This window comes from Electrona antarctica (assembly GCF_951216825.1).
Source record: "Electrona antarctica genome assembly, chromosome: 15".
NCBI classification, from domain to species: Eukaryota; Metazoa; Chordata; class Actinopteri; order Myctophiformes; family Myctophidae; genus Electrona; species Electrona antarctica.
In genome coordinates, this window is record NC_136796.1 from 7,416,068 (window position 1) to 7,442,646 (window position 26,579).

Here is a 26,579-nt window from a genome sequence, read left to right on the forward strand (position 1 = left end):
TAGAAAGGTCAAAGGTCAAAAGGTCAAAGGTCAAATCGCTAAAAGGTCAAAGGTCAAATGGTCAAAAGGTCAAAGGTCAAATCGCTAGAAAGGTCAAAAAAATTGGGGGTTCAAAAAACCCCACAGTACCCCTGAAATGCATAGAAAACTGCTTTTTTTTGGCACAGCCAATAAAAAAATTGGGGGTTCAAAAAACCCCACAGTACCCCTGAAATGCATAGAAAACTGCTTTTTTTTGGCACAGCCAATAAAAAAATTGGGGGTTCAAAAAACCCCACAGTACCCCTGAAATGCATAGAAAACTGCTTTTTTTTGGCACAGCCAATAAAAAAATTGGGGGTTCAAAAAACCCCACAGTACCCCTGAAATGCATAGAAAACTGCTTTTTTTTGGCACAGCCAATAAAAAAATTGGGGGTTCAAAAAACCCCACAGTACCCCTGAAATGCATAGAAAACTGCTTTTTTTTGGCACAGCCAATAAAAAAATTGGGGGTTCAAAAAACCCCACAGTACCCCTGAAATGCATAGAAAACTGCTTTTTTTTGGCACAGCCAATAAAGAAATTGGGGGTTCAAAAAACCCCACAGTACCCCTGAAATGCATAGAAAACTGCTTTTTTTTGGCACAGCCAATAAAACAATTGGGGGTTCAAAAAACCCCACAGTACCCCTGAAATGCATAGAAAACTGCTTTTTTTTGGCACAGCCAACAAAAAAATTGGGGGTTCAAAAAACCCCACAGTACCCATGAAATGCATAGAAAACTGCTTTTTTTTGGCACAGCCAATAAAAAAATTGGGGGTTCAAAAAAACCCCACAGTACCCCTGAAATGCATAGAAAACTGCTTTTTTTTGGCACAGCCAATAAAAAAATTGGGGGTTCAAAAAACCCCACAGTACCCCTGAAATGCATAGAAAACTGCTTTTTTTTGGCACAGCCAATAAAAAAATTGGGGGTTCAAAAAACCCCACAGTACCCCTGAAATGCATAGAAAACTGCTTTTTTTTGGCACAGCCAATAAAAAAATTGGGGGTTCAAAAAACCCCACAGTACCCCTGAAATGCATAGAAAACTGCTTTTTTTTGGCACAGCCAATACAAAAATTGGGGGTTCAAAAAACCCCACAGTACCCCTGAAATGCATAGAAAACTGCTTTTTTTTGGCACAGCCAATAAAAAAATTGGGGGTTCAAAAAACCCCACAGTACCCCTGAAATGCATAGAAAACTGCTTTTTTTTGGCACAGCCAATACAAAAATTGGGAGTTCAAAAAACCCCACAGTACCCCTGAAATGCATAGAAAACTGCTTTTTTTTGGCACAGCCAATAAAAAAATTGGGGGTTCAAAAAACCCCACAGTACCCCTGAAATGCATAGAAAACTGCTTTTTTTGGCACAGCCAATAAAAAAATTGGGGGTTCAAAAAACCCCACAGTACCCCTGAAATGCATAGAAAACTGCTTTTTTTTGGCACAGCCAATACAAAAATTGGGGGTTCAAAAAACCCCACAGTACCCCTGAAATGCATAGAAAACTGCTTTTTTTTGGCACAGCCAATAAAAAAATTGGGGGTTCAAAAAACCCCACAGTACCCCTGAAATGCATAGAAAACTGCTTTTTTTTTGCACAGCCAATAAAAAAATTGGGGGTTCAAAAAACCCCACAGTACCCCTGAAATGCATAGAAAACTGCTTTTTTTTGGCCAAAATGCTAGAAAGGTCAAAGGTCAAAAGGTCAAAGGTCAAATCGCTAAAAGGTCAAAGGTCAAATGGTCAAAAGGTCAAAGGTCAAATCGCTAGAAAGGTCAAACAAATTGGGGGTTCAAAAAACCCCACAGTACCCCTGAAATGCATAGAAAACTGCTTTTTTTTGGCACAGCCAATAAAAAAATTGGGGGTTCAAAAAACCCCACAGTACCCCTGAAATGCATAGAAAACTGCTTTTTTTTGGCACAGCCAATAAAAAAATTGGGGGTTCAAAAAACCCCACAGTACCCCTGAAATGCATAGAAAACTGCTTTTTTTTGGCACAGCCAATAAAAAAATTGGGGGTTCAAAAAACCCCACAGTACCCCTGAAATGCATAGAAAACTGCTTTTTTTTGGCACAGCCAATAAAAAAATTGGGGGTTCAAAAAACCCCACAGTACCCCTGAAATACATAGAAAACTGCTTTTTTTTGGCACAGCCAATAAAAAAATTGGGGGTTCAAAAAACCCCACAGTACCCCTGAAATGCATAGAAAACTGCTTTTTTTTGGCACAGCCAATAAAGAAATTGGGGGTTCAAAAAACCCCACAGTACCCCTGAAATGCATAGAAAACTGCTTTTTTTTGGCACAGCCAATAAAACAATTGGGGGTTCAAAAAACCCCACAGTACCCCTGAAATGCATAGAAAACTGCTTTTTTTTGGCACAGCCAACAAAAAAATTGGGGGTTCAAAAAACCCCACAGTACCCATGAAATGCATAGAAAACTGCTTTTTTTTGGCACAGCCAATAAAAAAATTGGGGGTTCAAAAAAACCCCACAGTACCCCTGAAATGCATAGAAAACTGCTTTTTTTTGGCACAGCCAATAAAAAAATTGGGGGTTCAAAAAACCCCACAGTACCCCTGAAATGCATAGAAAACTGCTTTTTTTTGGCACAGCCAATAAAAAAATTGGGGGTTCAAAAAACCCCACAGTACCCCTGAAATGCATAGAAAACTGCTTTTTTTTGGCACAGCCAATAAAAAAATTGGGGGTTCAAAAAACCCCACAGTACCCCTGAAATGCATAGAAAACTGCTTTTTTTTGGCACAGCCAATACAAAAATTGGGGGTTCAAAAAACCCCACAGTACCCCTGAAATGCATAGAAAACTGCTTTTTTTTGGCACAGCCAATAAAAAAATTGGGGGTTCAAAAAACCCCACAGTACCCCTGAAATGCATAGAAAACTGCTTTTTTTTGGCACAGCCAATACAAAAATTGGGAGTTCAAAAAACCCCACAGTACCCCTGAAATGCATAGAAAACTGCTTTTTTTTGGCACAGCCAATAAAAAAATTGGGGGTTCAAAAAACCCCACAGTACCCCTGAAATGCATAGAAAACTGCTTTTTTTTGGCACAGCCAATAAAAAAATTGGGGGTTCAAAAAACCCCACAGTACCCCTGAAATGCATAGAAAACTGCTTTTTTTTGGCACAGCCAATAAAAAAATTGGGGGTTCAAAAAACCCCACAGTACCCCTGAAATGCATAGAAAACTGCTTTTTTTTGGCCAAAACGCTAGAAAGGTCAAAGGTCAAAAGGTCAAAAGGTCAAAGGTCAAATCGCTAAAAGGTCAAAGGTCAAAAGGTCAAAGGTCAAATCGCTAGAAAGGTCAAAAAAATTGGGGGTTCAAAAAACCCCACAGTACCCCTGAAATGCATAGAAAACTGCTTTTTTTTGGCACAGCCAATAAAAAAATTGGGGGTTCAAAAAACCCCACAGTACCCCTGAAATGCATAGAAAACTGCTTTTTTTTGGCACAGCCAATAAAAAAATTGGGGGTTCAAAAAACCCCACAGTACCCCTGAAATGCATAGAAAACTGCTTTTTTTTGGCACAGCCAATAAAACAATTGGGGGTTCAAAAAACCCCACAGTACCCCTGAAATGCATAGAAAACTGCTTTTTTTTGGCACAGCCAATACAAAAATTGGGGGTTCAAAAAACCCCACAGTACCCCTGAAATGCATAGAAAACTGCTTTTTTTTGGCACAGCCAATAAAAAAATTGGGGGTTCAAAAAACCCCACAGTACCCCTGAAATGCATAGAAAACTGCTTTTTTTTGGCACAGCCAATAAAAAAATTGGGGGTTCAAAAAACCCCACAGTACCCCTGAAATACATAGAAAACTGCTTTTTTTTGGCACAGCCAATAAAAAAATTGGGGGTTAAAAAAACCCCACAGTACCCCTGAAATGCATAGAAAACTGCTTTTTTTTGGCACAGCCAATACAAAAATTGGGGGTTCAAAAAAACCCACAGTACCCCTGAAATGCATAGAAAACTGCTTTTTTTTGGCACAGCCAATAAAAAAATTGGGGGTTCAAAAAACCCCACAGTACCCCTGAAATACATAGAAAACTGCTTTTTTTTGGCACAGCCAATACAAAAATTGGGGGTTCAAAAAACCCCACAGTACCCCTGAAATGCATAGAAAACTGCTTTTTTTTGGCACAGCCAATAAAAAAATGGGGGGTTCAAAAAACCCCACAGTACCCCTGAAATGCATAGAAAACTGCTTTTTTTTGGCACAGCCAATAAAAAAATTGGGGGTTCAAAAAACCCCACAGTACCCCTGAAATGCATAGAAAACTGCTTTTTTTTGGCACAGCCAATAAAACAATTGGGGGTTCAAAAAACCCCACAGTACCCCTGAAATGCATAGAAAACTGCTTTTTTTTGGCACAGCCAATAAAAAAATTGGGGGTTCAAAAAACCCCACAGTACCCCTGAAATGCATAGAAAACTGCTTTTTTTTGGCACAGCCAATAAAGAAATTGGGGGTTCAAAAAACCCCACAGTACCCCTGAAATGCATAGAAAACTGCTTTTTTTTGGCACAGCCAATAAAACAATTGGGGGTTCAAAAAACCCCACAGTACCCCTGAAATGCATAGAAAACTGCTTTTTTTGGCACAGCCAATAAAAAAATTGGGAGTTCAAAAAACCCCACAGTACCCCTGAAATGCATAGAAAACTGCTTTTTTTTGGCACAGCCAATAAAAAAATTGGGGGTTCAAAAAACCCCACAGTACCCCTGAAATGCATAGAAAACTGCTTTTTTTGGCACAGCCAATAAAACAATTGGGGGTTAAAAAAACCCCACAGTACCCCTGAAATGCATAGAAAACTGCTTTTTTTTGGCACAGCCAATAAAAAAATTGGGGGTTCAAAAAACCCCACAGTACCCCTGAAATGCATAGAAAACTGCTTTTTTTTGGCACAGCCAATAAAAAAATTGGGGGTTCAAAAAACCCCACAGTACCCCTGAAATGCATAGAAAACTGCTTTTTTTTGGCACAGCCAATACAAAAATTGGGGGTTCAAAAAACCCCACAGTACCCCTGAAATGCATAGAAAACTGCTTTTTTTTGGCCAAAACGCTAGAAAGGTCAAAGGTCAAAAGGTCAAAAGGTCAAAGGTCAAATCGCTAAAAGGTCAAAGGTCAAAAGGTCAAAGGTCAAATCGCTAGAAAGGTCAAAAAAATTGGGGGTTCAAAAAACCCCACAGTACCCCTGAAATGCATAGAAAACTGCTTTTTTTTGGCACAGCCAATAAAAAAATTGGGGGTTCAAAAAACCCCACAGTACCCCTGAAATGCATAGAAAACTGCTTTTTTTTGGCACAGCCAATAAAAAAATTGGGGGTTCAAAAAACCCCACAGTACCCCTGAAATGCATAGAAAACTGCTTTTTTTTGGCACAGCCAATAAAAAAATTGGGGGTTCAAAAAACCCCACAGTACCCCTGAAATGCATAGAAAACTGCTTTTTTTTGGCACAGCCAATACAAAAATTTGGGGTTCAAAAAACCCCACAGTACCCCTGAAATGCATAGAAAACTGCTTTTTTTTGGCACAGCCAATAAAAAAATTGGGGGTTCAAAAAACCCCACAGTACCCCTGAAATGCATAGAAAACTGCTTTTTTTTGGCACAGCCAATAAAAAAATTGGGAGTTCAAAAAACCCCACAGTACCCCTGAAATGCATAGAAAACTGCTTTTTTTTGGCACAGCCAATACAAAAATTGGGGGTTCAAAAAACCCCACAGTACCCCTGAAATGCATAGAAAACTGCTTTTTTTTGGCACAGCCAATAAAAAAATTGGGGGTTCAAAAAACCCCACAGTACCCCTGAAATGCATAGAAAACTGCTTTTTTTTGGCACAGCCAATACAAAAATTGGGGGTTCAAAAAACCCCACAGTACCCCTGAAATGCATAGAAAACTGCTTTTTTTTGGCCAAAACGCTAGAAAGGTCAAAGGTCAAAAGGTCAAAAGGTCAAAGGTCAAATCGCTAAAAGGTCAAAGGTCAAAAGGTCAAAGGTCAAATCGCTAGAAAGGTCAAAAAAATTGGGGGTTCAAAAAACCCCACAGTACCCCTGAAATGCATAGAAAACTGCTTTTTTTTGGCACAGCCAATAAAACAATTGGGGGTTCAAAAAACCCCACAGTACCCCTGAAATGCATAGAAAACTGCTTTTTTTTGGCACAGCCAATACAAAAATTGGGGGTTCAAAAAACCCCACAGTACCCCTGAAATGCATAGAAAACTGCTTTTTTTTGGCACAGCCAATAAAAAAATTGGGGGTTCAAAAAACCCCACAGTACCCCTGAAATGCATAGAAAACTGCTTTTTTTTGGCACAGCCAATAAAAAAATTGGGGGTTCAAAAAACCCCACAGTACCCCTGAAATGCATAGAAAACTGCTTTTTTTTGGCCAAAATGCTAGAAAGGTCAAAGGTCAAAAGGTCAAAGGTCAAATCGCTAAAAGGTCAAAGGTCAAATGGTCAAAAGGTCAAAGGTCAAATCGCTAGAAAGGTCAAAAAAATTGGGGGTTCAAAAAACCCCACAGTACCCCTGAAATGCATAGAAAACTGCTTTTTTTTGGCACAGCCAATAAAAAAATTGGGGGTTCAAAAAACCCCACAGTACCCCTGAAATGCATAGAAAACTGCTTTTTTTTGGCACAGCCAATAAAAAAATTGGGGGTTCAAAAAACCCCACAGTACCCCTGAAATGCATAGAAAACTGCTTTTTTTTGGCACAGCCAATACAAAAATTGGGGGTTCAAAAAACCCCACAGTACCCCTGAAATGCATAGAAAACTGCTTTTTTTTGGCACAGCCAATAAAAAAATTGGGGGTTCAAAAAACCCCACAGTACCCCTGAAATGCATAGAAAACTGCTTTTTTTTGGCACAGCCAATAAAAAAATTGGGGGTTCAAAAAACCCCACAGTACCCCTGAAATGCATAGAAAACTGCTTTTTTTTGGCACAGCCAATAAAGAAATTGGGGGTTCAAAAAACCCCACAGTACCCCTGAAATGCATAGAAAACTGCTTTTTTTTGGCACAGCCAATAAAACAATTGGGGGTTCAAAAAACCCCACAGTACCCCTGAAATGCATAGAAAACTGCTTTTTTTTGGCACAGCCAACAAAAAAATTGGGGGTTCAAAAAACCCCACAGTACCCATGAAATGCATAGAAAACTGCTTTTTTTTGGCACAGCCAATAAAAAAATTGGGGGTTCAAAAAAACCCCACAGTACCCCTGAAATGCATAGAAAACTGCTTTTTTTGGCACAGCCAATACAAAAATTGGGGGTTCAAAAAACCCCACAGTACCCCTGAAATGCATAGAAAACTGCTTTTTTTTGGCACAGCCAATAAAAAAATTGGGGGTTCAAAAAACCCCACAGTACCCCTGAAATGCATAGAAAACTGCTTTTTTTTGGCACAGCCAATAAAAAAATTGGGGGTTCAAAAAACCCCACAGTACCCCTGAAATGCATAGAAATGCATAGAAAACTGCTTTTTTTTGGCACAGCCAATACAAAAATTGGGAGTTCAAAAAACCCCACAGTACCCCTGAAATGCATAGAAAACTGCTTTTTTTTGGCACAGCCAATAAAAAAATTGGGGGTTCAAAAAACCCCACAGTACCCCTGAAATGCATAGAAAACTGCTTTTTTTTGGCACAGCCAATAAAAAAATTGGGGGTTCAAAAAACCCCACAGTACCCCTGAAATGCATAGAAAACTGCTTTTTTTTGGCACAGCCAATAAAAAAATTGGGGGTTCAAAAAACCCCACAGTACCCCTGAAATGCATAGAAAACTGCTTTTTTTTGGCACAGCCAATAAAAAAATTGGGGGTTCAAAAAACCCCACAGTACCCCTGAAATGCATAGAAAACTGCTTTTTTTGGCACAGCCAATAAAACAATTGGGGGTTCAAAAAACCCCACAGTACCCCTGAAATGCATAGAAAACTGCTTTTTTTTGGCACAGCCAATAAAACAATTGGGGGTTCAAAAAACCCCACAGTACCCCTGAAATGCATAGAAAACTGCTTTTTTTTGGCATAGCCAATAAAAAAATTGGGGGTTCAAAAAACCCCACAGTACCCCTGAAATGCATAGAAAACTGCTTTTTTTTGGCACAGCCAATAAAAAAATTGGGGGTTCAAAAAACCCCACAGTACCCCTGACATGCATAGAAAACTGCTTTTTTTTGGCACAGCCAATACAAAAATTGGGGGTTCAAAAAACCCCACAGTACCCCTGAAATGCATAGAAAACTGCTTTTTTTTGGCACAGCCAATAAAAAAATTGGGGGTTCAAAAAACCCCACAGTACCCCTGAAATGCATAGAAAACTGCTTTTTTTGGCACAGCCAATAAAAAAATTGGGAGTTCAAAAAACCCCACAGTACCCCTGAAATGCATAGAAAACTGCTTTTTTTTGGCACAGCCAATAAAAAAATTGGGGGTTCAAAAAACCCCACAGTACCCCTGAAATGCATAGAAAACTGCTTTTTTTTGGCACAGCCAATAAAAAAATTGGGGGTTCAAAAAACCCCACAGTACCCCTGAAATGCATAGAAAACTGCTTTTTTTTGGCACAGCCAATACAAAAATTGGGGGTTCAAAAAACCCCACAGTACCCCTGAAATGCATAGAAAACTGCTTTTTTTTGGCCAAAACGCTAGAAAGGTCAAAGGTCAAAAGGTCAAAAGGTCAAAGGTCAAATCGCTAAAAGGTCAAAAGGTCAAAGGTCAAATCGCTAGAAAGGTCAAAAAAATTGGGGGTTCAAAAAACCCCACAGTACCCCTGAAATGCATAGAAAACTGCTTTTTTTTGGCACAGCCAATAAAAAAATTGGGGGTTCAAAAAACCCCACAGTACCCCTGAAATGCATAGAAAACTGCTTTTTTTTGGCACAGCCAATAAAAAAATTGGGGGTTCAAAAAACCCCACAGTACCCCTGAAATGCATAGAAAACTGCTTTTTTTTTGCACAGCCAATAAAACAATTGGGGGTTCAAAAAACCCCACAGTACCCCTGAAATGCATAGAAAACTGCTTTTTTTTGGCACAGCCAATACAAAAATTGGGGGTTCAAAAAACCCCACAGTACCCCTGAAATGCATAGAAAACTGCTTTTTTTTGGCACAGCCAATAAAAAAATTGGGGGTTCAAAAAACCCCACAGTACCCCTGAAATGCATAGAAAACTGCTTTTTTTTGGCACAGCCAATAAAAAAATTGGGGGTTCAAAAAACCCCACAGTACCCCTGAAATGCATAGAAAACTGCTTTTTTTTGGCACAGCCAATAAAAAAATTGGGGGTTCAAAAAACCCCACAGTACCCCTGAAATGCATAGAAAACTGCTTTTTTTTGGCACAGCCAATAAAAAAATTGGGGGTTCAAAAAACCCCACAGTACCCCTGAAATGCATAGAAAACTGCTTTTTTTTGGCACAGCCAATACAAAAATTTGGGGTTAAAAAAACCCCACAGTACCCCTGAAATGCATAGAAAACTGCTTTTTTTTGGCACAGCCAATAAAAAAACTTGGGGGTTCAAAAAACCCCACAGTACCCCTGAAATGCATAGAAAACTGCTTTTTTTTGGCACAGCCAATAAAAAAATGTGGGGTTCAAAAAACCCCACAGTACCCCTGAAATGCATAGAAAACTGCATTTTTTTGGCACAGCCAATACAAAAATTGGGGGTTCAAAAAACCCCACAGTACCCCTGAAATGCATAGAAAACTGCTTTTTTTTGGCACAGCCAATAAAAAAATTGGGGGTTCAAAAAACCCCACAGTACCCCTGAAATGCATAGAAAACTGCTTTTTTTTGGCACAGCCAATAAAAAAATTGGGAGTTCAAAAAACCCCACAGTACCCCTGAAATGCATAGAAAACTGCTTTTTTTTGGCACAGCCAATAAAAAAATTGGGGGTTCAAAAAACCCCACAGTACCCCTGAAATGCATAGAAAACTGCTTTTTTTTGGCACAGCCAATAAAAAAATTGGGGGTTCAAAAAACCCCACAGTACCCCTGAAATGCATAGAAAACTGCTTTTTTTTGGCACAGCCAATAAAAAAAATTGGGGGTTCAAAAAACCCCACAGTACCCCTGAAATGCATAGAAAACTGCTTTTTTTGGCCAAAATGCTAGAAAGGTCAAAGGTCAAAAGGTCAAAGGTCAAATCGCTAAAAGGTCAAAGGTCAAAAGGTCAAAAGGTCAAAGGTCAAATCGCTAGAAAGGTCAAAAAAATTGGGGGTTCAAAAAACCCCACAGTACCCCTGAAATGCATAGAAAACTGCTTTTTTTTTGGCACAGCCAATAAAAAAATTGGGGGTTCAAAAAACCCCACAGTACCCCTGAAATGCATAGAAAACTGCTTTTTTTTGGCACAGCCAATAAAAAAATTGGGGGTTCAAAAAACCCCACAGTACCCCTGAAATGCATAGAAAACTGCTTTTTTTTGGCACAGCCAATAAAAAAATTGGGGGTTCAAAAAACCCCACAGTACCCCTGAAATGCATAGAAAACTGCTTTTTTTTGGCACAGCCAATACAAAAATTGGGGGTTCAAAAAACCCCACAGTACCCCTGAAATGCATAGAAAACTGCTTTTTTTTGGCACAGCCAATACAAAAATTGGGGGTTCAAAAAACCCCACAGTACCCCTGAAATGCATAGAAAACTGCTTTTTTTTGGCACAGCCAATACAAAAATTGGGGGTTCAAAAAACCCCACAGTACCCCTGAAATGCATAGAAAACTGCTTTTTTTTGGCCAAAACGCTAGAAAGGTCAAAGGTCAAAAGGTCAAAGGTCAAAAGGTCAAAGGTCAAATCGCTAAAAGGTCAAAGGTCAAAAGGTCAAAGGTCAAAAGGTCAAAGGTCAAATCGCTAGAAAGGTCAAAAAAATTGGGGGTTCAAAAAACCCCACAGTACCCCTGAAATGCATAGAAAACTGCTTTTTTTTGGCACAGCCAATAAAAAAATTGGGGGTTCAAAAAACCCCACAGTACCCCTGAAATGCATAGAAAACTGCTTTTTTTTGGCACAGCCAATAAAAAAATTGGGGGTTCAAAAAACCCCACAGTACCCCTGAAATGCATAGAAAACTGCTTTTTTTTGGCACAGCCAATAAAAAAATTGGGGGTTCAAAAAACCCCACAGTACCCCTGAAATGCATAGAAAACTGCTTTTTTTTGGCACAGCCAATACAAAAATTGGGGGTTCAAAAAACCCCACAGTACCCCTGAAATGCTGCTTTTTTTTGGCACAGCCAATAAAAAAATTGGGGGTTCAAAAAACCCCACAGTACCCCTGAAATGCATAGAAAACTGCATTTTTTTGGCACAGCCAATAAAAAAATTGGGAGTTCAAAAAACCCCACAGTACCCCTGAAATGCATAGAAAACTGCTTTTTTTTGGCACAGCCAATAAAAAAATTGGGGGTTCAAAAAACCCCACAGTACCCCTGAAATGCATAGAAAACTGTTTTTTTTTTGGCCAAAACGCTAGAAAGGTCAAAGGTCAAAAGGTCAAAGGTCAAAGGTCAAAAGGTCAAAGGTCAAAAGGTCAAAGGTCAAATCGCTAAAGGTCAAAGGTCAAAAGGTCAAAGGTCAAATCGCTAGAAAGGTCAAAAAAATTGGGGGTTCAAAAACCCCACAGTACCCCTGAAATGCATAGAAAACTGCTTTTTTTTGGCACAGCCAATAAAAAAATTGGGGGTTCAAAAAAACTCCACAGTACCCCTGAAATGCATAGAAAACTGCTTTTTTTTGGCACAGCCAATAAAAAAATTGGGGGTTCAAAAAACCCCACAGTACCCCTGAAATGCATAGAAAACTGCTTTTTTTTGGCACAGCCAATAAAAAAATTGGGGGTTCAAAAAACCCCACAGTACCCCTGAAATACATAGAAAACTGCTTTTTTTTGGCACAGCCAATAAAAAAATTGGGGGTTCAAAAAACCCCACAGTACCCCTGAAATGCATAGAAAACTGCTTTTTTTTGGCACAGCCAATACAAAAATTAGGGGTTCAAAAAAACCCACAGTACCCCTGAAATGCATAGAAAACTGCTTTTTTTTGGCACAGCCAATACAAAAATTGGGGGTTCAAAAAACCCCACAGTACCCCTGAAATGCATAGAAAACTGCTTTTTTTTGGCACAGCCAATAAAAAAATTGGGGGTTCAAAAAACCCCACAGTACCCCTGAAATGCATAGAAAACTGCTTTTTTTGGCACAGCCAATAAACAAATTGGGGGTTCAAAAAACCCCACAGTACCCCTGAAATGCATAGAAAACTGCTTTTTTTTGGCACAGCCAATAAAACAATTGGGGGTTCAAAAAACCCCACAGTACCCCTGAAATGCATAGAAAACTGCTTTTTTTTGGCACAGCCAATAAAATAATTGGGGGTTCAAAAAACCCCACAGTACCCCTGAAATGCATAGAAAACTGCTTTTTTTTGGCACAGCCAATAAAAAAATTGGGGGTTCAAAAAACCCCACAGTACCCCTGAAATGCATAGAAAACTGCTTTTTTTTGGCACAGCCAATACAAAAATTGGGGGTTCAAAAAACCCCACAGTACCCCTGAAATGCATAGAAAACTGCTTTTTTTTGGCACAGCCAATAAAACAATTGGGGGTTCAAAAAACCCCACAGTACCCCTGAAATGCATAGAAAACTGCTTTTTTTTGGCACAGCCAATAAAATAATTGGGGGTTCAAAAAACCCCACAGTACCCCTGAAATGCATAGAAAACTGCTTTTTTTTGGCACAGCCAATAAAAAAATTGGGGGTTCAAAAAACCCCACAGTACCCCTGAAATGCATAGAAAACTGCTTTTTTTTGGCACAGCCAATACAAAAATTGGGGGTTCAAAAAACCCCACAGTACCCCTGAAATGCATAGAAAACTGCTTTTTTTTGGCACAGCCAATAAAAAAATTGGGGGTTCAAAAAACCCCACAGTACCCCTGAAATGCATAGAAAACTGCTTTTTTTTGGCACAGCCAATAAAAAAATTGGGGGTTCAAAAAACCCCACAGTACCCCTGAAATGCATAGAAAACTGCTTTTTTTTGGCACAGCCAATAAAAAAATTGGGGGTTCAAAAAACCCCACAGTACCCCTGAAATGCATAGAAAACTGCTTTTTTTTGGCACAGCCAATAAAACAATTGGGGGTTCAAAAAACCCCACAGTACCCCTGAAATGCATAGAAAACTGCTTTTTTTTGGCACAGCCAATAAAATAATTGGGGGTTCAAAAAACCCCACAGTACCCCTGAAATGCATAGAAAACTGCTTTTTTTTGGCACAGCCAATAAAAAAATTGGGGGTTCAAAAAACCCCACAGTACCCTGAAATGCATAGAAAACTGCTTTTTTTTGGCACAGCCAATAAAACAATTGGGGGTTCAAAAAACCCCACAGTACCCCTGAAATGCATAGAAAACTGCTTTTTTTTGGCACAGCCAATAAAAAAATTGGGGGTTCAAAAAACCCCACAGTACCCCTGAAATGCATAGAAAACTGCTTTTTTTTGGCACAGCCAATACAAAAATTGGGGGTTCAAAAAACCCCACAGTACCCCTGAAATGCATAGAAAACTGCTTTTTTTTGGCACAGCCAATAAAAAAATTGGGGGTTCAAAAAACCCCACAGTACCCCTGAAATGCATAGAAAACTGCTTTTTTTTGGCACAGCCAATAAAAAAATTGGGGGTTCAAAAAACCCCACAGTACCCCTGAAATGCATAGAAAACTGCTTTTTTTTGGCACAGCCAATACAAAAATTGGGGGTTCAAAAAACCCCACAGTACCCCTGAAATGCATAGAAAACTGCTTTTTTTGGCACAGCCAATAAAAAAATTGGGGGTTCAAAAAACCCCACAGTACCCCTGAAATGCATAGAAAACTGCTTTTTTTGGCCAAAACGCTAGAAAGGTCAAAGGTCAAAAGGTCAAAAGGTCAAAGGTCAAATCGCTAGAAAGGTCAAAGGTCAAAAGGTCAAAGGTCAAAAGGTCAAAGGTCAAAGGTCAAATCGCTAGAAAGGTCAAAAAAATTGGGGGTTCAAAAAACCCAACAGTACCCCTGAAATGCATAGAAAACTGCTTTTTTTTGGCACAGCCAATAAAAAAATTGGGGGTTCAAAAAACCCCACAGTACCCCTGAAATGCATAGAAAACTGCTTTTTTTTGGCACAGCCAATAAAAAAATTGGGGGTTCAAAAAACCCCACAGTACCCCTGAAATGCATAGAAAACTGCTTTTTTTTTGGCACAGCCAATAAAAAAATTGGGGGTTCAGAAAACCCCACAGTACCCCTGAAATGCATAGAAAACTGCTTTTTTTTGGCACAGCCAATACAAAAATTGGGGGTTCAAAAAACCCCACAGTACCCCTGAAATGCATAGAAAACTGCTTTTTTTTGGCACAGCCAATAAAAAAATTGGGGGTTCAAAAAACCCCACAGTACCCCTGAAATACATAGAAAACTGCTTTTTTTTGGCACAGCCAATACAAAAATTGGGGGTTCAAAAAACCCCACAGTACCCCTGAAATGCATAGAAAACTGCTTTTTTTTGGCACAGCCAATAAAAAAATTGGGGGTTCAAAAAACCCCACAGTACCCCTGAAATGCATAGAAAACTGCTTTTTTTTGGCACAGCCAATACAAAAATTGGGGGTTCAAAAAACCCCACAGTACCCCTGAAATGCATAGAAAACTGCTTTTTTTTGGCACAGCCAATACAAAAATTGGGGGTTCAAAAAACCCCACAGTACCCCTGAAATGCATAGAAAACTGCTTTTTTTTGGCACAGCCAATAAAAAAATTGGGGGTTCAAAAAACCCCACAGTACCCCTGAAATGCATAGAAAACTGCTTTTTTTTGGCACAGCCAATAAAAAAATTGGGGGTTCAAAAAACCCCACAGTACCCCTGAAATGCATAGAAAACTGCTTTTTTTTGGCACAGCCAATACAAAAATTGGGGGTTCAAAAACCCCCACAGTACCCCTGAAATGCATAGAAAACTGCTTTTTTTTGGCACAGCCAATAAAAAAATTGGGGGTTCAAAAAACCCCACAGTACCCCTGAAATGCATAGAAAACTGCTTTTTTTTGGCACAGCCAATAAAAAAATTGGGAGTTCAAAAAACCCCACAGTACCCCTGAAATGCATAGAAAACTGCTTTTTTTTGGCACAGCCAATAAAAAAATTGGGGGTTCAAAAAACCCCACAGTACCCCTGAAATGCATAGAAAACTGCTTTTTTTTGGCACAGCCAATAAAAAAATTGGGGGTTCAAAAAACCCCACAGTACCCCTGAAATGCATAGAAAACTTATTTTTTTTGGCACAGCCAATAAAAAAATTGGGGGTTCAAAAAACCCCACAGTACCCCTGAAATGCATAGAAAACTGCTTTTTTTTGGCCAAAACGCTAGAAAGGTCAAAGGTCAAAAGGTCAAAAGGTCAAAGGTCAAAAGGTCAAAGGTCAAATCGCTAAAAGGTCAAAGGTCAAAAGGTCAAAGGTCAAAAGGTCAAAGGTCAAATCGCTAGAAAGGTCAAAAAAATTGGGGGTTCAAAAAACCCCACAGTACCCCTGAAATGCATTGAAAACTGCTTTTTTTTGGCACAGCCAATAAAAAAATTGGGGGTTCAAAAAACCCCACAGTACCCCTGAAATGCATAGAAAACTGCTTTTTTTTGGCCAAAACGCTAGAAAGGTCAAAGGTCAAAAGGTGAAAGGTCAAAAGGTCAAAGGTCAAAAGGTCAAAGGTCAAATCGCTAAAAGGTCAAAAGGTCAAAGGTCAAAAGGTCAAAGGTCAAATCGCTAGAAAGGTCAAAAAAATTGGGGGTTCAAAAAAAACCACAGTACCCCTGAAATGCATAGAAAACTGCTTTTTTTTGGCACAGCCAATAAAAAAATTGGGGGTTCAAAAAACCCCACAGTACCCCTGAAATGCATAGAAAACTGCTTTTTTTTGGCACAGCCAATAAAAAAATTGGGGGTTCAAAAAACCCCACAGTACCCCTGAAATGCATAGAAAACTGCTTTTTTTTGGCACAGCCAATAAAAAAATTGGGGGTTCAAAAAACCCCACAGTACCCCTGAAATGCATAGAAAACTGCTTTTTTTTGGCACAGCCAATAAAAAAATTGGGGGTTCAAAAAACCCCACAGTACCCCTGAAATGCATAGAAAACTGCTTTTTTTTTGGCACAGCCAATACAAAAATTGGGGGTTCAAAAAACCCCACAGTACCCCTGAAATGCATAGAAAACTGCTTTTTTTTGGCACAGCCAATAAAAAAATTGGGGGTTCAAAAAACCCCACAGTACCCCTGAAATGCATAGAAAACTGCTTTTTTTTGGCACAGCCAATACAAAAATTGGGGGTTCAAAAAACCCCACAGTACCCCTGAAATGCATAGAAAACTGCTTTTATTTGGCACAGCCAATAAAAAAATTGGGGGTTCAAAAAACCCCACAGTACCCCTGAAATGCATAGAAAACTGCTTTTTTTTGGCCAAAACGCTAGAAAGGTCAAAGGTCAAAAGGTCAAAAGGTCAAAAGGTCAAAGGTCAAATCGCTAGAAAGGTCAAAGGTCAAAAGGTCAAAGGTCAAAAGGTCAAAGGTCAAATCGCTAGAAAGGTCAAAAAAATTGGGGGTTCAAAAAACCCAACAGTACCCCTGAAATGCATAGAAAACTGCTTTTTTTTGGCACAGCCAATACAAAAATTGGGGGTTCAAAAAACCCCACAGTACCCCTGAAATGCATAGAAAACTGCTTTTTTTTGGCACAGCCAATAAAAAAATTGGGGGTTCAAAAAACCCCACAGTACCCCTGAAATGCATAGAAAACTGCTTTTTTTTTGGCACAGCCAATAAAAAAATTGGGGGTTCAGAAAACCCCACAGTACCCCTGAAATGCATAGAAAACTGCTTTTTTTTGGCACAGCCAATACAAAAATTGGGGGTTCAAAAAACCCCACAGTACCCCTGAAATGCATAGAAAACTGCTTTTTTTTGGCACAGCCAATAAAAAAATTGGGGGTTCAAAAAACCCCACAGTACCCCTGAAATGCATAGAAAACTGCTTTTTTTTGGCACAGCCAATAAAAAAATTGGGGGTTCAAAAAACCCCACAGTACCCCTGAAATGCATAGAAAACTGCTTTTTTTTTGGCACAGCCAATACAAAAATTGGGGGTTCAAAAAACCCCACAGTACCCCTGAAATGCATAGAAAACTGCTTTTTTTTGGCACAGCCAATAAAAAAATTGGGGGTTCAAAAAACCCCACAGTACCCCTGAAATGCATAGAAAACTGCTTTTTTTTGGCACAGCCAATAAAACAATTGGGGGTTCAAAAAACCCCACAGTACCCCTGAAATGCATAGAAAACTGCTTTTTTTTGGCACAGCCAATACAAAAATTGGGGGTTCAAAAAACCCCACAGTACCCCTGAAATGCATAGAAAACTGCTTTTTTTTGGCACAGCCAATAAAAAAATTGGGGGTTCAAAAAACCCCACAGTACCCCTGAAATGCATAGAAAACTGCTTTTTTTTGGCACAGCCAATAAAAAAATTGGGAGTTCAAAAAACCCCACAGTACCCCTGAAATGCATAGAAAACTGCTTTTTTTTGGCACAGCCAATAAAAAAATTGGGGGTTCAAAAAACCCCACAGTACCCCTGAAATGCATAGAAAACTGCTTTTTTTTGGCACAGCCAATAAAAAAATTGGGGGTTCAAAAAACCCCACAGTACCCCTGAAATGCATAGAAAACTGCTTTTTTTTGGCACAGCCAATACAAAAATTGGGGGTTCAAAAAACCCCACAGTACCCCTGAAATGCATAGAAAACTGCTTTTTTTTTGGCCAAAACGCTAGAAAGGTCAAAGGTCAAAAGGTCAAAGGTCAAAAGGTCAAAGGTCAAATCGCTAAAAGGTCAAAGGTCAAAAGGTCAAAGGTCAAAAGGTCAAAGGTCAAATCGCTAGAAAGGTCAAAAAAATTGGGGGTTCAAAAAACCCCACAGTACCCCTGAAATGCATAGAAAACTGCTTTTTTTTGGCACAGCCAATAAAAAAATTGGGGGTTCAAAAAACCCCACAGTACCCCTGAAATGCATAGAAAACTGCTTTTTTTTGGAACAGCCAATAAAAAAATTGGGGGTTCAAAAAACCCCACAGTACCCCTGAAATGCATAGAAAACTGCTTTTTTTTGGCACAGCCAATAAAAAAATTGGGGGTTCAAAAAACCCCACAGTACCCCTGAAATGCATAGAAAACTGCTTTTTTTTGGCACAGCCAATAAAAAAATTGGGGGTTCAAAAAACCCCACAGTACCCCTGAAATGCATAGAAAACTGCTTTTTTTTGGCACAGCCAATACAAAAATTGGGGGTTCAAAAAACCCCACAGTACCCCTGAAATGCATAGAAAACTGCTTTTTTTTTGGCACAGCCAATAAAAAAATTGGGGGTTCAAAAAACCCCACAGTACCCCTGAAATGCATAGAAAACTGCTTTTTTTTGGCATAGCCAATAAAAAAATTGGGGGTTCAAAAAACCCCACAGTACCCCTGAAATGCATAGAAAACTGCTTTTTTTTGGCACAGCCAATAAAAAAATTGGGGGTTCAAAAAACCCCACAGTACCCCTGAAATGCATAGAAAACTGCTTTTTTTGGCACAGCCAATAAAAAAATTGGGGGTTCAAAAAACCCCACAGTACCCCTGAAATGCATAGAAAACTGCTTTTTTTTGGCCAAAACGCTAGAAAGGTCAAAGGTCAAAAGGTCAAAAGGTCAAAGGTCAAATCGCTAGAAAGGTCAAAGGTCAAAAGGTCAAAGGTCAAAAGGTCAAAGGTCAAAGGTCAAATCGCTAGAAAGGTCAAAAAAATTGGGGGTTCAAAAAACCCAACAGTACCCCTGAAATGCATAGAAAACTGTTTTTTTTTGGCACAGCCAATACAAAAATTGGGGGTTCAAAAAACCCCACAGTACCCCTGAAATGCATAGAAAACTGCTTTTTTTTGGCACAGCCAATAAAAAAATTGGGGGTTCAAAAAACCCCACAGTACCCCTGAAATGCATAGAAAACTGCTTTTTTTTGGCACAGCCAATAAAAAAATTGGGGGTTCAGAAAACCCCACAGTACCCCTGAAATGCATAGAAAACTGCTTTTTTTTGGCACAGCCAATACAAAAATTGGGGGTTCAAAAAACCCCACAGTACCCCTGAAATGCATAGAAAACTGCTTTTTTTTGGCACAGCCAATAAAAAAATTGGGGGTTCAAAAAACCCCACAGTACCCCTGAAATACATAGAAAACTGCTTTTTTTTGGCACAGCCAATACAAAAATTGGGGGTTCAAAAAACCCCACAGTACCCCTGAAATGCATAGAAAACTGCTTTTTTTTGGCACAGCCAATAAAAAAATTGGGGGTTCAAAAAACCCCACAGTACCCCTGAAATGCATAGAAAACTGCTTTTTTTTGGCACAGCCAATAAAAAAATTGGGGGTTCAAAAAACCCCACAGTACCCCTGAAATGCATAGAAAACTGCTTTTTTTTGGCACAGCCAATACAAAAATTGGGGGTTCAAAAAACCCCACAGTACCCCTGAAATGCATAGAAAACTGCTTTTTTTTGGCACAGCCAATAAAAAAATTGGGGGTTCAAAAAACCCCACAGTACCCCTGAAATGCATAGAAAACTGCTTTTTTTTGGCACAGCCAATAAAAAAATTGGGGGTTCAAAAAAAACCACAGTACCCCTGAAATGCATAGAAAACTGCTTTTTTTTGGCACAGCCAATAAAAAAATTGGGGGTTCAAAAAACCCCACAGTACCCCTGAAATGCATAGAAAACTGCTTTTTTTTGGCACAGCCAATAAAAAAATTGGGGGTTCAAAAAACCCCACAGTACCCCTGAAATGCATAGAAAACTGCTTTTTTTTGGCACAGCCAATAAAAAAATTGGGGGTTCAAAAAACCCCACAGTACCCCTGAAATGCATAGAAAACTGCTTTTTTTTTGGCACAGCCAATACAAAAATTGGGGGTTCAAAAAACCCCACAGTACCCCTGAAATGCATAGAAAACTGCTTTTTTTTGGCACAGCCAATAAAAAAATTGGGGGTTCAAAAAACCCCACAGTACCCCTGAAATGCATAGAAAACTGCTTTTTTTTGGCACAGCCAATAAAAAAATTGGGGGTTCAAAAAACCCCACAGTACCCCTGAAATGCATAGAAAACTGCTTTTTTTTGGCACAGCCAATACAAAAATTGGGGGTTCAAAAAACCCCACAGTACCCCTGAAATGCATAGAAAACTGCTTTTTTTTGGCACAGCCAATACAAAAATTGGGGGTTCAAAAAACCCCACAGTACCCCTGAAATGCATAGAAAACTGCTTTTATTTGGCACAGCCAATAAAAAAATTGGGGGTTCAAAAAACCCCACAGTACCCCTGAAATGCATAGAAAACTGCTTTTTTTTGGCCAAAACGCTAGAAAGGTCAAAGGTCAAAAGGTCAAAAGGTCAAAGGTCAAATCGCTAGAAAGGTCAAAGGTCAAAAGGTCAAAGGTCAAAAGGTCAAAGGTCAAAGGTCAAATCGCTAGAAAGGTCAAAAAAATTGGGGGTTCAAAAAACCCAACAGTACCCCTGAAATGCATAGAAAACTGCTTTTTTTTGGCACAGCCAATAAAAAAATTGGGGGTTCAAAAAACCCCACAGTACCCCTGAAATGCATAGAAAACTGCATTTTTTTGGCACAGCCAATAAAAAAATTGGGGGTTCAAAAAACCCCACAGTACCCCTGAAATGCATAGAAAACTGCTTTTTTTTTGGCACAGCCAATAAAAAAATTGGGGGTTCAGAAAACCCCACAGTACCCCTGAAATGCATAGAAAACTGCTTTTTTTTGGCACAGCCAATACAAAAATTGGGGGTTCAAAAAACCCCACAGTACCCCTGAAATGCATAGAAAACTGCTTTTTTTTGGCACAGCCAATAAAAAAATTGGGGGTTCAAAAAACCCCACAGTACCCCTGAAATGCATAGAAAACTGCTTTTTTTTGGCACAGCCAATAAAAAAATTGGGGGTTCAAAAAACCCCACAGTACCCCTGAAATGCATAGAAAACTGCTTTTTTTTTGGCACAGCCAATACAAAAATTGGGGGTTCAAAAAACCCCACAGTACCCCTGAAATGCATAGAAAACTGCTTTTTTTTGGCACAGCCAATAAAAAAATTGGGGGTTCAAAAAACCCCACAGTACCCCTAAAATGCATAGAAAACTGCTTATTTTTGGCACAGCCAATAAAAAAATTGGGGGTTCAAAAAACCCCACAGTACCCCTGAAATGCATAGAAAACTGCTTTTTTTTGGCACAGCCAATACAAAAATTGGGGGTTCAAAAAACCCCACAGTACCCCTGAAATGCATAGAAAACTGCTTTTTTTTGGCACAGCCAATAAAAAAATTGGGGGTTCAAAAAACCCCACAGTACCCCTGAAATGCATAGAAAACTGCTTTTTTTTGGCACAGCCAATAAAAAAATTGGGAGTTCAAAAAACCCCACAGTACCCCTGAAATGCATAGAAAACTGCTTTTTTTTGGCACAGCCAATAAAAAAATTGGGGGTTCAAAAAACCCCACAGTACCCCTGAAATGCATAGAAAACTGCTTTTTTTTGGCACAGCCAATAAAAAAATTGGGGGTTCAAAAAACCCCACAGTACCCCTGAAATGCATAGAAAACTGCTTTTTTTTGGCACAGCCAATACAAAAATTGGGGGTTCAAAAAACCCCACAGTACCCCTGAAATGCATAGAAAACTGCTTTTTTTTTGGCCAAAACGCTAGAAAGGTCAAAGGTCAAAAGGTCAAAGGTCAAAAGGTCAAAGGTCAAATCGCTAAAAGGTCAAAGGTCAAAAGGTCAAAGGTCAAAAGGTCAAAGGTCAAATCGCTAGAAAGGTCAAAAAAATTGGGGGTTCAAAAAACCCCACAGTACCCCTGAAATGCATAGAAAACTGCTTTTTTTTGGCACAGCCAATAAAAAAATTGGGGGTTCAAAAAACCCCACAGTACCCCTGAAATGCATAGAAAACTGCTTTTTTTTGGCACAGCCAATAAAAAAATTGGGGGTTCAAAAAACCCCACAGTACCCCTGAAATGCATAGAAAACTGCTTTTTTTTGGCACAGCCAATAAAAAAATTGGGGGTTCAAAAAACCCCACAGTACCCCTGAAATGCATAGAAAACTGCTTTTTTTTGGCACAGCCAATAAAAAAATTGGGGGTTCAAAAAACCCCACAGTACCCCTGAAATGCATAGAAAACTGCTTTTTTTTGGCACAGCCAATACAAAAATTGGGGGTTCAAAAAACCCCACAGTACCCCTGAAATGCATAGAAAACTGCTTTTTTTTGGCACAGCCAATAAAAAAATTGGGGGTTCAAAAAACCCCACAGTACCCCTGAAATGCATAGAAAACTGCTTTTTTTTGGCACAGCCAATAAAAAAATTGGGGGTTCAAAAAACCCCACAGTACCCCTGAAATGCATAGAAAACTGCTTTTTTTTGGCACAGCCAATAAAAAAATTGGGGGTTCAAAAAACCCCACAGTACCCCTGAAATGCATAGAAAACTGCTTTTTTTGGCACAGCCAATAAAAAAATTGGGGGTTCAAAAAACCCCACAGTACCCCTGAAATGCATAGAAAACTGCTTTTTTTTGGCCAAAACGCTAGAAAGGTCAAAGGTCAAAAGGTCAAAAGGTCAAAGGTCAAATCGCTAGAAAGGTCAAAGGTCAAAAGGTCAAAGGTCAAAAGGTCAAAGGTCAAAGGTCAAATCGCTAGAAAGGTCAAAAAAATTGGGGGTTCAAAAAACCCAACAGTACCCCTGAAATGCATAGAAAACTGCTTTTTTTTGGCACAGCCAATAAAAAAATTGGGGGTTCAAAAAACCCCACAGTACCCCTGAAATGCATAGAAAACTGCTTTTTTTTGGCACAGCCAATAAAAAAATTGGGGGTTCAAAAAACCCCACAGTACCCCTGAAATGCATAGAAAACTGCTTTTTTTTGGCACAGCCAATAAAAAAATTGGGGGTTCAGAAAACCCCACAGTACCCCTGAAATGCATAGAAAACTGCTTTTTTTTGGCACAGCCAATACAAAAATTGGGGGTTCAAAAAACCCCACAGTACCCCTGAAATGCATAGAAAACTGCTTTTTTTTGGCACAGCCAATAAAAAAATTGGGGGTTCAAAAAACCCCACAGTACCCCTGAAATGCATAGAAAACTGCTTTTTTTTGGCACAGCCAATAAAAAAATTGGGGGTTCAAAAAACCCCACAGTACCCCTGAAATGCATAGAAAACTGCTTTTTTTTGGCACAGCCAATACAAAAATTGGGGGTTCAAAAAACCCCACAGTACCCCTGAAATGCATAGAAAACTGCTTTTTTTTGGCACAGCCAATAAAAAAATTGGGGGTTCAAAAAACCCCACAGTACCCCTGAAATGCATAGAAAACTGCTTTTTTTTGGCACAGCCAATAAAAAAATTGGGGGTTCAAAAAACCCCACAGTACCCCTGAAATGCATAGAAAACTGCTTTTTTTTGGCACAGCCAATACAAAAATTGGGGGTTCAAAAACCCCCACAGTACCCCTGAAATGCATAGAAAACTGCTTTTTTTTGGCACAGCCAATAAAAAAATTGGGGGTTCAAAAAACCCCACAGTACCCCTGAAATGCATAGAAAACTGCTTTTTTTTGGCACAGCCAATAAAAAAATTGGGAGTTCAAAAAACCCCACAGTACCCCTGAAATGCATAGAAAACTGCTTTTTTTTGGCACAGCCAATAAAAAAATTGGGGGTTCAAAAAACCCCACAGTACCCCTGAAATGCATAGAAAACTGCTTTTTTTTGGCACAGCCAATAAAAAAATTGGGGGTTCAAAAAACCCCACAGTACCCCTGAAATGCATAGAAAACTGCTTTTTTTTGGCACAGCCAATACAAAAATTGGGGGTTCAAAAAACCCCACAGTACCCCTGAAATGCATAGAAAACTGCTTTTTTTTGGCCAAAACGCTAGAAAGGTCAAAGGTCAAAAGGTCAAAGGTCAAAAGGTCAAAGGTCAAAAGGTCAAAGGTCAAATCGCTAGAAAGGTCAAAAAAATTGGGGGTTCAAAAAACCCCACAGTACCCCTGAAATGCATAGAAAACTGCTTTTTTTTGGCACAGCCAATAAAAAAATTGGGGGTTCAAAAAACCCCACAGTACCCCTGAAATGCATAGAAAACTGCTTTTTTTTGGCCAAAACGCTAGAAAGGTCAAAGGTCAAAAGGTCAAAGGTCAAAAGGTCAAAGGTCAAATCGCTAAAAGGTCAAAGGTCAAAAGGTCAAAGGTCAAAAGGTCAAAGGTCAAATCGCTAGAAAGGTCAAAAAAATTGGGGGTTCAAAAAAACCCACAGTACCCCTGAAATGCATAGAAAACTGCTTTTTTTTGGCACAGCCAATAAAAAAATTGGGGGTTCAAAAAACCCCACAGTACCCCTGAAATGCATAGAAAACTGCTTTTTTTTGGCACAGCCAATAAAAAAATTGGGGGTTCAAAAAACCCCACAGTACCCCTGAAATGCATAGAAAACTGCTTTTTTTTGGCACAGCCAATAAAAAAATTGGGGGTTCAAAAAACCCCACAGTACCCCTGAAATGCATAGAAAACTGCTTTTTTTTGGCACAGCCAATAAAAAAATTGGGGGTTCAAAAAACCCCACAGTACCCCTGAAATGCATAGAAAACTGCTTTTTTTTGGCACAGCCAATAAAACAATTGGGGGTTCAAAAAACCCCACAGTACCCCTGAAATGCATAGAAAACTGCTTTTTTTTGGCACAGCCAATAAAATAATTGGGGGTTCAAAAAACCCCACAGTACCCCTGAAATGCATAGAAAACTGCTTTTTTTTGGCACAGCCAATAAAAAAATTGGGGGTTCAAAAAACCCCACAGTACCCCTGAAATGCATAGAAAACTGCTTTTTTTTGGCACAGCCAATACAAAAATTGGGGGTTCAAAAAACCCCACAGTACCCCTGAAATACATAGAAAACTGCTTTTTTTTGGCACAGCCAATAAAAAAATTGGGGGTTCAAAAAACCCCACAGTACCCCTGAAATGCATAGAAAACTGCTTTTTTTTGGCACAGCCAATAAAAAAATTGGGAGTTCAAAAAACCCCACAGTACCCCTGAAATGCATAGAAAACTGCTTTTTTTTGGCACAGCCAATAAAAAAATTGGGGGTTCAAAAAACCCCACAGTACCCCTGAAATGCATAGAAAACTGCTTTTTTTTGGCACAGCCAATAAAAAAATTGGGGGTTCAAAAAACCCCACAGTACCCCTGAAATGCATAGAAAACTGCTTTTTTTTGGCACAGCCAATAAAAAAATTGGGGGTTCAAAAAACCCCACAGTACCCCTGAAATGCATAGAAAACTGCTTTTTTTTGGCACAGCCAATAAAAAAATTGGGGGTTCAAAAAACCCCACAGTACCCCTGAAATGCATAGAAAACTGCTTTTTTTGGCACAGCCAATAAAAAAATTGGGGGTTCAAAAAACCCCACAGTACCCCTGAAATGCATAGAAAACTGCTTTTTTTTGGCACAGCCAATAAAACAATTGGGGGTTCAAAAAACCCCACAGTACCCCTGAAATGCATAGAAAACTGCTTTTTTTTGGCACAGCCAATAAAATAATTGGGGGTTCAAAAAACCCCACAGTACCCCTGAAATGCATAGAAAACTGCTTTTTTTTGGCACAGCCAATAAAAAAATTGGGGGTTCAAAAAACCCCACAGTACCCCTGAAATGCATAGAAAACTGCTTTTTTTTGGCACAGCCAATACAAAAATTGGGGGTTCAAAAAACCCCACAGTACCCCTGAAATACATAGAAAACTGCTTTTTTTTGGCACAGCCAATAAAAAAATTGGGGGTTCAAAAAACCCCACAGTACCCCTGAAATGCATAGAAAACTGCTTTTTTTTGGCACAGCCAATAAAAAAATTGGGGGTTCAAAAAACCCCACAGTACCCCTGAAATGCATAGAAAACTGCTTTTTTTTTGGCACAGCCAATAAAAAAATTGGGGGTTCAAAAAACCCCACAGTACCCCTGAAATGCATAGAAAACTGCTTTTTTTTGGCACAGCCAATAAAAAAATTGGGGGTTCAAAAAACCCCACAGTACCCCTGAAATGCATAGAAAACTGCTTTTTTTTGGCACAGCCAATAAAAAAATTGGGGGTTCAAAAAACCCCACAGTACCCCTGAAATGCATAGAAAACTGCTTTTTTTTGGCACAGCCAATACAAAAATTGGGGGTTCAAAAAACCCCACAGTACCCCTGAAATACATAGAAAACTGCTTTTTTTTGGCACAGCCAATAAAAAAATTGGGGGTTCAAAAAACCCCACAGTACCCCTGAAATGCATAGAAAACTGCTTTTTTTTGGCACAGCCA